A 10601-nucleotide genomic window follows, 5' to 3' on the forward strand; every position below is an offset into this window, starting at 1 on the left:
AATTTTTGGAAATAGTTGTTCGGTATGCCTGGATGCTAGCTGCAACATTCGGCTTGCCCTTGCTAGATTCTTAGTTTCTGTTTTAACTCTGCTTCTGGTGTGCCACTAACAACTGCCAAAATTATGAGATTATAATGAACTCTACATACACATCAGATGCAAAATTCATGTGCAATAATCCCAATTCCAGCTTAGAGGCGACCCAGTAAACTCAGAAAAGAATAGACGATCACAAGTAAAGTCAACGTTCTGATTCATCACCGTCATGACAGCAAGCTGATCCACATCCCGATCGCAGCGAGGCAGGAAATCCTCGCCAAGTCCGGCAACGCCAGGCGGCATCCGCACGCGCTGGAGCTTGGAGGTGGCGGCATGGCAGTCGTGAAGGCCGGCGGGGGAGGCGGTGACGGCGGAGGAGGAGGCGGCGCGCCCACGGCGACGGAGAACTTCATGCCGCCGAGGCAGTGGCTGGTGATGTTGCAAATGAAGTAGTAGTCCCCCGTCGCGGCGAGGTCGACGACGTCTCGGCCCGACGCCCACTTGCGCACCGTCTGCCCCGCCGTCGGCTCGCACGTCTGGAACGCGTCCCGCGTCACCCGGTACACGTCGTGCTACCGCGGCACGTAGTTGAACGCTGCACCGGCCAGCGAGCCATCGAGCGGCAGCGAGCGTCAAGACCACTGAAAGACATATCTTGTGCTGGGGACTAACGGAAATGGTTCATACCGAGCGTGTCGCCGGTGGTGAAGTTGTACTTCTGCGACCAGGCCAGGTAGTTGGGGCCGATAGTCCACCCGTCGGAGTCGCCGACGGTGTACTCCGTCGCGCCGGCGTGGCGTGGGCCTGCTATGGCCGCCGTCGCAAGGAGAAGCAGTAGGATGCCGGTGGAGGCCATGATTGGTGGGAGAGACTAGCTAAGAGGGCGTGTGTGCGTATGAGGGGACGACGACTTTGGACTTTTTCAGTAGAATATGTTTTTGCACAAGTTAGGTGGTGTTCTTTCATTTCATCACGCGCCTCTGTCTATGTTTCCCAGGGTTGTTGCAAGTTGCCATGGTCGTCGTCGCTCACTGGCTAACGTGTCTGTCACAATTAAGCTTAATTTTGACATCAAAGCCGATGTCAAATTTATCATTTTTTGTCTCTCGTGCATTTTTTTCAAATTTTGATATCAAAATTTGTGACAACATCAAATGATGTTGTGTCAATGCATTATTTTTTCAAAACTTTTCGAACATTTTTTAATGTGCAACCATGGTTCGGTGCATCGATAGCACCAATTACCCAGGTGGCCAGGTGCACCATATGCGCTCTCGAGAGATGCCAATCGAAAACACATAACTTAATGGGAAACCATTTGCCAAACTAGCAAGCCTGGCACCACTGTTAAAGAGAATAAGAGGGGCAGACTCGGGACTCGCTGATACGTCTCCAACGTATCTATAATTTTTGATTGTTCCATGCTATATTATCTACTGTTTTGGACATTATTGGGCTTTATTATCCACTTTTATATTATTTTTGGGACTAACCTATTAACCGGAGGGCCAGCCCAGAATTGCTGTTTTTTGCCTGTTTTAGGGTTTCGAAGAAAAGGAATATCAAACGGAATCCAAATGGAATGAAACCTTTGGGAACGTGATTTTCTCAACGAACAAGACCCAGGAGACTTGGACCCTACGTCAAGACACAAAAGAGGAGGCCACGAGGTAGGGGGTGCGCCTACCCCCCCCCCCCAGGCGGGCCCTCCACCCTCGTGGACCCCCTGTTGCTCCACCGACGTACTCCTTTCTCCTATATATACCTATGTACCCTCAAACGACCAGATACGAAGCCAAAACCCTAATTCCACCGCTGTAACTTTCTGTATCCACGAGATCCCATCTTGGAGCCTGTTTTGGAGCTCCACCAGAGGGGGCATCAATCACGGAGGGCTTCTACATCAACACCATAGCCCATCCGATGAAGTGTGAGTAGTTCACCTCAGACCTACGGGTCCATAGTTATTAGCTAGATGGTTTCTTCTCTCTTTTTGGAACTCAATAGAATGTTCTCCCCCTCTCTTGTGGAGAACTATTCGATGTAATCTTCTTTTTGCGGTGTGTTTGTTGAGACCGATGAATTGTGGGTTTATGATCAAGTCTATCTATGAACAATATTTGAATCTTCTCTGAATTCTTTTATGTATAATTGGTTATCTTTGCAAGTCTCTTCGAATTATCAGTTTGGTTTGGCCTACTAGATTGATCTTTCTTGCAATGGGAGAAGTGCTTAGCTTTGGGTTCAATCTTGCGGTGTCCTTTCCCAGTGACAGTAGGGGCAGCAAGGCACATATTATATTGTTGCCATCAAGGATAACAAGATGGGGTTTTCATCATATTGCATGATTTTATCCCGCTACATCATGTCATCTTGCTTAAGGCATTACGTTGTTTTCAGTAACTTAATACTCTAGATGCATGCTGGATAGCTGTCGATGAGTGGAGTAATAGTAGTAGATGCAGGCAGGAGTCGGTCTACTTGTCTCGGACGTGATGCCTATATACATGATCATGCCTAGATATTCTCATAACTATACTCAATTCTGTCAATTGCTCAACAGTAATTTGTTCACCCACTGTAGAATATTTATGCTCTCGAGAGAAGCCACTAGTGAAACCTATGACCCCCGGGTCTATCTTCATCATATTAATCTCCTACTACTTAGTTATTTCCTTTGCTTTTTTACTTTGCTTTTACTTTACTTTGCATCTTTATCACAAAAATACCAAAAATATTATCTTATCATATCTATCAGATGTCACTCTCGTAAGTGGCCGTGTAGGGATTGACAACCCCTTATCGCGTTGGTTGCGAGGATTTATTTGTTTTGTGCAGGTGCGAGGGACTGGCACGTAGCCTCCTACTGGATTGATACCTTGGTTCTCAATACTGAGGGAAATACTTACGCTACTTTGCTGCATCATCCCTTCCTCTTCGGGGAAAACCAACGCAGTGCTCAAGAGGTAGCAAGAAGGATTTCTGGCGCCGTTGCCGGGGAGGTCTACGCAAAAGTCAACATACCAAGTACCCATCACATACCCTTATCTCCCGCATTACATTATTTGCCATTTGCCTCTCGTTTTCCTCTCCCCCACTTCACCCTTGCTGTTTTATTCGCCCTCTCTCTCTATCCTCCCTCTCTTTCTCTATTTGCCTCTTTTTGCCTGCTTGCTTTTTGTTTGCTTGTGTATTAGTTTGCTTGCTTGTCACGATGGCTCAAGATAACACTAAATTGTGTGACTTCACCAATACCAACAACAATGATTTTGTTAGGACTCCGATTGCTCCTCTTACCGATGCTGAATCTTGTGAAATTAATGCTGCTTTGCTGAATCTTGTCATGAAAGATCCGTTTTCCGGCCTTCCTAGTGAAGATGATGTTACCCATCTAAATAGCTTCGTTGATTTGTGTGATATGCAAAAGAAGAAAGATGTGGATAATGATATTGTTAAATTGAAGCTATTTCCTTTTTCGCTTAGAGATCGTGCTAAAGCTTGGTTTTCGTCTTTGCCTAAAAATAGTATTGATTCATGGAACAAATGCAAAGATGCTTTTACCTCTAAGTATTTTCCTCCCGCTAAGATCATCTCTCTTAGAAACGATATTATGAATTTTAAGCAACTTGATCATGAATATGTTGCACAAGCTTGGGAGAGAATGAAACTAATGATACGTAATTGCCCTACTCATGGTTTAAATTTGTGGATGATTATACAAAAATTTTATGCCGGATTGAATTTTGCTTCTAGAAATTGAAAGTGCGTTATATCGACTAGAGGGCGGGGGGTGAATAGGCGATTTTTATGAAATTCTTCACTGAGGAATTTGCCGATGAGGAAATTGCTTGGCGAAGAACTACTAGCAGCGGAATAAGTACTCAAAAGTAAACATAACAGAACACAAGCATAGTCATCATGATGAAATGAAGACAGGCACAGAGTACAGGAAGCGTAAGCACATGATAACACAGGATGAAGACAAACATACTGAAGAGATTGAACTGAGGAAATTGAGAAAATCTTCAGTCAAAGTCTTCAAGCACAGATATGAACAAGCACACAACACAGTTATGAGGAAATGAAAGAGTTGAGGAAATAGAACCAGTAAGCTTGGTGAAGACAATGATTTGGTAGACCAGTTCCAACTACTGTCTCAGTTGTACGTCTGGTTGGAGCAGCTGAGTATTTAAACTCGAGGACACATAGTCCTGGACACCCAGTCCTGAACACGCAGCTCAGGACACCAAGTCCTCACCGTATTCTCCTTGAGCTAAGGTCACACAGACCTCGCCCAATTACTCGTGGTAAGTCTTCAGGCGACTTCCAAACCTTCACAAACTTGGTCACTCGGTGATCCATAATTCCTCTTGGATGCTCTAGACCATGACGCCTAACCGTCTGGAAGAAGCACAGTCTTCAAAGGTAACAAGCGTCGGATCCACGCAGGATCAATCTCTTCAGTGATGCTCAATCACTTGGGGTTTGTAGGTGTTTGGGTTTGGGTTTTTCCTCACTTGATGATTTTCGCTCAAAGTCCTCGGAGGATGGGTTGCTCTCAAATGACAAGTGTCAGTTTCTCTCGGAGCAGCTAGCCAACTAGTGGTTGTAGGGGGCGGCTATTTATAGCCTAGGGAGCAGCCCGACATGATAAGACATAAATGCCCTTCAATAATATGACCGTTAGGTGGATAGATATTTTGGGACAGCTGGCGCATAGCACAGCAACGGTCGGAATTTTGAGTAGCAAAATCCTCAGGGCTATCATGTTCCTCACTGTGTAGGCAATCCACATTGGTGAATTCCTAACTCCTCAGTCAGAACAAATTCCTCAGAGACCAGAAGAACTTCGTCTCTATCACTGAAGAATATGACTGGACTGTATGAGATTTCCAATGGCTTCATTCGAAGGGATTGGTAGGTGTAGGATTTTGAGTTGAGCATCACATGGAAATTTTTCCTTAGTATTTCCTCGACCCCCTTTAACAGTACGATGTTTCCTATGACTCAAGAAAGAGAAAATGAAACTACGAAAACAAAAGTCTTCACGCTTCATGTTCCTCGAATGAATACCAAGTCTTCAAGGTCACACTAATTTCTTCACTTTCAAAGTCTTCAGAAAGTCTTCAGAAATCCAAAGTCTTCAGTCAAAGAACTTAATTTTTAGAGGTCGACTTTCTCTGTAAAAATCAAACTCCTCATAGACTTATAGACATGTGTACACTCACAAATGCATTAGTCCCTTAACCTATAAGTCTTCAATACACCAAAATCACTAAGGGGCACTAGATGCACTTACAATCTCCCCCTTTTTGGTGATTGATGACAATATAGGTTAAGTTTTCAACGGGGATAACCATATAAAGTGTAAATACTGATATTGAGGAATTTGATTGCAAGATATAGAAGAACTCCCCCTGAATATGTGCATGGCGAGGTATTTGCTTTTGAAGCATTGCACACTTGAAGAGTAGAATCATGGAGATCTCCCCCTATACCTTGTAATTCATACACGTATTTGACATATCACAATGAAGAATTTGAAATGCATGATGAAATATGGTGACTGATGTAATTCAGCATGCGTGCATTAGCATATATGAGGAATAAGCATGCAGAAAAACATATCAAAAGTATCAGAGCACCATCGGGTTTAAGTTTACAACTCGATCCAATAAAGTCTCAGAAGAATGAGAGTTGTAACTTAAAAATGCCCATATAGAAAGACCCGCTTGAAGACTAACTCAAAATTCTCCCCCTTTGTCATCAAATGACCAAATGGATCGAATATGAGGACTAACGCCCCTGAAGAATATCAAGTTGATGAAGGAGCGCCAGCGTTGTTGGGGTCGTTTGTCATAGTAGGGCCTGCCGCAGTGTCGTCGAAGTCTTCATTCTCATCAGTGTCGCGCGATGAAGAATATGAGCTGGCCACCAGAGAAGGAACCTTGACCATCTTGAATTTCTTCGGTGGAGGTGCAGACCAGTCAAAATCTTCCTTGAGACCCATTTTCTTGAGATCTTCTTCACCATACAGATGTGACAGAATGGCCCAGGTGCGATCGAAGACTTTATGGAGGTAATAATGGTTTTTCATCACTGCATTGTGTGTAGCAGTCATGTTGTGAAGAAATGAACCAAACTAACGCTTAACCCATTTATGATTTCGATCCACCTTCTGGTGAAGACTAAGTAGAAGCTCACGGTCAGTCATCACATGAGGAGTAGTGGCTTGAGGAGTAGACTTGGGTGCATTGGCAGAGTCATGTGTGGCAGAGTCATCATTGGTGGAATAAGAGGCAGTTTTGCGAAACTGACCATCCAATGGACGAATGCCTTCATCTATAATAGCTGGTGCCTTGCCCTTTTCATCAACTGACGAATAGGTCTGCTTGAAGACTTCAATCGGGGGCAAGTAGCTGAGGTGATTCTGAAAATCAGCTTTGTAGTTGAGTGAAGACCTTGTCCTAAGGAATCTCATAATCCAAGGTGCATAAGGCTTCATCTCAAACAGAGACAGTGCAACATTTGCCAGAGTCCTCATGAAGAAATCATGATAATTAACAGGAATGCCATGAACGATGTTGAATACCAGATTCTTCATGATGCCAACAATTTCCTCATCAGATGAGTCGTGGCCTTTGATAGGACTCATTGTCCTTGTAAGAATACGATAGACAGTTCTAGGCACATAAAGTAATTCCTTCACGAGGAATTTGGTTCGTGGGGCCTGACCTGGCTTCAAAGGTTTCATCAGAACCTGCATGTAGTGATTTGTAAGCTCAGGTTCACTGTAGATGCAACGAGCTTCTTCAAGGGGAGGACTGAGCGGTAAGGCACAAAGCAATTCAGTAGCTGGTGTTGTGTAGTGACTGTTCTCAGACATCCAGTCCAGCACCCATGAATTCACATCTTCAGAATCTCCTGTGATGTGCAGCGTCGGATAAAATTGAAGAATCAGTTCTTCATTCCAATCGCAGATGTCAGAGAAAAAATTTAACAGTCCAACGTCGTGAAAAACACCGAGGACTGGCACGAAGCACGGCAGAGATTCCATATCCACGTGAGGAATGTGCTCATGGTAGAAGATTTTCTCTTTGTTGAACAGCACTGAGGAATAGAAATTCGCTTGATTAGCAGTCCAGGAACGCCTCTTCCTTATGCGAGCAGAATCATATGGGTTATAGTCTTCGAAGAATACGTGTTCGCCGAAGAAATCATCAGCCTTGAACTTTTGCTTGCGTGAGAATGGATCCTTTGGCTTGGGCAGAGGAGTGTCAGTGAGTTGCATCACGACCTCAGGAATCGCAATCTCAGGTTCTTCAGGCTGAGGAATTTCTGGTTCCTCTTCAGTGGCAGTCTGCGTCTTCAGATGTTCAGCAGCAGCAGTTTCTTCAGCACTAGTGGCTGGAATTTCCTCATGTACAGATGAAGTGGGGTGAGTTTCTTCAGAGCCCATTTGAACAGTTTGTGCAGGGGACTGAGGTATCTGCTGCAATGGTGTGAACATTGGAGAGTTTGGATGCTGACTTTCCCATAATTCATCACTCATCACTGGGGTGGAGCAGCCGACGTCCACATCTTCATCTTCCATTTCTTCAATGCCAGCATCTTCAGCTGTGAACTGAGGCATAGGCGAGGAGATAACAGGTGTTGAAGGGATCGTATCCACTTTAATTTCTTCATGAATCTTCTCTGACAAAGCAGCAGAATGATTTTCTTCATCAGATCCGCTAGGGATCTCATATTCTTCATCGAAAGGAACAAGGTCCTTTGATGGCATGGTAGAGAGAGGAACAACATCAATGGGATTTTCAAATGAGCTGGTCAAAGGCTTCATCTTTTTCGGAGCTGAAGAATCTGAAGTAGCTGATGCTTTCCTTTTCTTCACTGCTGCATGCTCTGGAGCCTTGGTCTTCTTCACATCTGATGCAGATGGAAGGATCAGAGTTGGTATTGGAGCAGGAGGAGCAGAGGAATCTGGTTGATTTTCTTCAGGCACAACTGATGCAGTTGCCCTGATTTCTTCAGTTTCTTCAGGCGCACCACTAGTGGATGCCCTGGTAATTTTTTCAGCGGTTGGAATGCAGTCATCAGCCCTGGAACTCACATTTTCTTTAGCAGCCCGATTTTCATCAGCGGTGCTGGCATGTTCTTCAGTCGGCTGAGCAGATGCTTCCGCCTGAGGAATTTCCTGTTGCATTGGGGCAGCAACATTGGAAGTGAAGTTATCAGCAAGTCTTACAAAACGAACCTTGGCTCCAAGCCAATCAGCCCGGTATGCGTCAAATTCATCACTGAGTTTCTTGATCTCAGTTTGAATAGTGACAAGTTCTTCAGTTGTCATAGAGATAACGTTTTTTTGCAGATAGCGCTCCTTCTTGTATTGCGCTTTCTTGATCTGCCTGGCCTTCTCAAATTTCCATTTTTCTTCTTGAATGAAGTGGGCCAGCATGTGACTTTGGCCAGGAGTCAGCTTGAAATCAGGCATGGGAGTGTTGGGGTCCTTGTGCCAAACATCAATGTATTCGAGGATCAACTTGGGATCCAAAAGCAGTGGCACATTTGTTCCCTTGGCTCTAGCGGCCCTGACTTGCCTATCTCTGATGATTTTAGCAAGTTCATCATCATCAGCTTCGTCTTCTTCAGACGACACTTGGAAGGCAACTTGCTTCTTCTGAGGACTAGGGCGAGGACCTCGTCCAGCAGTGGCCTTTGTCTTCAGTAGTGAGGGTCCCGTTGAGGAATTTGGTGCAGCTGAAGAACTAGCTGAAGCTCCTGAGCCAATTGAGACGCTTGTGGTCCTTTGACACGTGACGAGATGCACAGGTGCAGAGGACTTTGTCGGAGCGGCCGAAGACTTTGGCAAAGGAGCTGAGGACTTTTGAGGAGCAGGAGCAGCATGAGGAATTGGCCGTGAGGGCTTTGAGGATTCTGGCCGTGAGGGCATTGCTGAGGAACTTGGCCTTGAGGGAACTGTTGGTGAAGCACTTGGCTTGCGCGCAGGCTTCTTTGACATAGCCTTCTTCGGCTTGACAGCAGAGGCCTCAGCAGAGGCAGCAGCAGCAACAGAGTCTGAATTTCCTCACTGCTTCTCTGGCTTGCTTAGCCAACTTGGCTTGGCGCTTGGCCCATTCATCAGGATAGTCCTCACTGCGCTTGAGGCTGGTGGGATCTGCTTCTTGGCCAGGTGCCAATGGAGGTCTTGGGCATGGAGGATTGAGTGCGAATTTCTTCATGTACTTGGGAGTAGCATACCTGTACTCCCTCCACTCTCTTTCCCATCTCCTTTCTATCCTCTGTATGCGCACCTTGCGCTGATTTTTATCCTCTTTTCCAAACTTGGCCTCATCAGGAGTACAGTAATCCTTGTATATGTCATCAGGGATTTCAAACGCTGTGTTGACCTCAGCCCTCTTTCCTCCTTTCTGTGGCTTCTTACCGTCAGCCATTTTCTTCAGTTGAGGAATTTGAATAATTGAATTCTCTGAAGAAGTATGCAACTTTTCTTCGAGGAATGCTGCAAATGAGTTAAGTTGATGAGAACCTAGTGATTCAACAGCTGACATGATTACCTGTGAACAGAGTATAGTTGCGAGGAATTTGGAGAGGTCATATGCGTTCTCAGAAGGTTTTGTAAAAAGAACAAGTTTGAGGAATTTGACCAGATGAGTCTTGAAGAATTTCACTAAGCGTTCTTTGTCTTAGGTTCCAGAGATGTGTAGATAAAAAATCCACACATTTGAGGAATCTTGAAGAAAAAACATAGCTTAGAGAAACGAATCAAGAACAGATGATATGAGAGGTGTTTTAGTGTGTGAAGATATGAAGAAAAACACCTTTGAAGATTTTGTAGATAATCATTCAAATCACCGAGGGCAGTAAAAGTAACTTTTACTTACCCTAGATGAAGAACACGATAAACAGTGAGGTGGAGAGGTGAAGTTCGTCTGTGTAGATCTTCCACGCCCTAACTCGGCGGAGGAAGACGGCTACGGTGGCGGCGGAGTGAAGATTTTCGTGGCCGGCGTGAGTACGGCGGCAACGAGGTCGAGGCAGTGAAGCTCTTCCTCACTGGCGACGATGAAGTAGTGGCGGTGCTAGGGTTTGAGAAACTCGAGCTGGAGAGAGGTCGAGCGGAGTAAAATAAGTGAGGAAGGGGAAGAGGGGTATTTATAGCCACGGTGAAAAACTGTTCGCCCGAAGAAATTGGATGAACGTGCCCCTGACCCTTCTCATTCGCTTGACATGTGTCACCCACGTACTAAGAGGTGGAGATCGTGTGCGATCGTGGGTGAAAGGATAAGTGTATCATGGGATGCGGAACGGTTTGAGCGGCAAAGCCGGAAATTTAGAAAAGATAGGTTTTAAAGTTCCGTTCGCAATTTCTTCAGCTGACAAGGACATAGTGAAGATTTTGAACGAGTTTCAAATAGAACGCACATGAAGAATTTGTGAACAGATTGGGTTGAGTATAGCATAGAGGGGGAAAGGGTCCGATCGCATTCACTTAGCAGAAAAACTAGAAGAATTAGCAATAAGTGAATGCTGTAGAGGACGTA

The 10601-nt window shown here is 45.0% G+C and overlaps 1 pseudogene; it reads right to left on the minus strand.

Annotated features, from left to right (window-relative positions):
- Positions 1-263: 263 nt before the first annotated feature.
- LOC119297802 lies at positions 264-974 on the minus strand (annotated as a pseudogene).
- Between the last annotated feature and the right edge of the window lie 9627 nt (positions 975-10601).

This window comes from Triticum dicoccoides, chromosome 5A, assembly GCF_002162155.2.
Source record: "Triticum dicoccoides isolate Atlit2015 ecotype Zavitan chromosome 5A, WEW_v2.0, whole genome shotgun sequence".
In the NCBI taxonomy this organism is placed as follows: Eukaryota; Viridiplantae; Streptophyta; class Magnoliopsida; order Poales; family Poaceae; genus Triticum; species Triticum dicoccoides.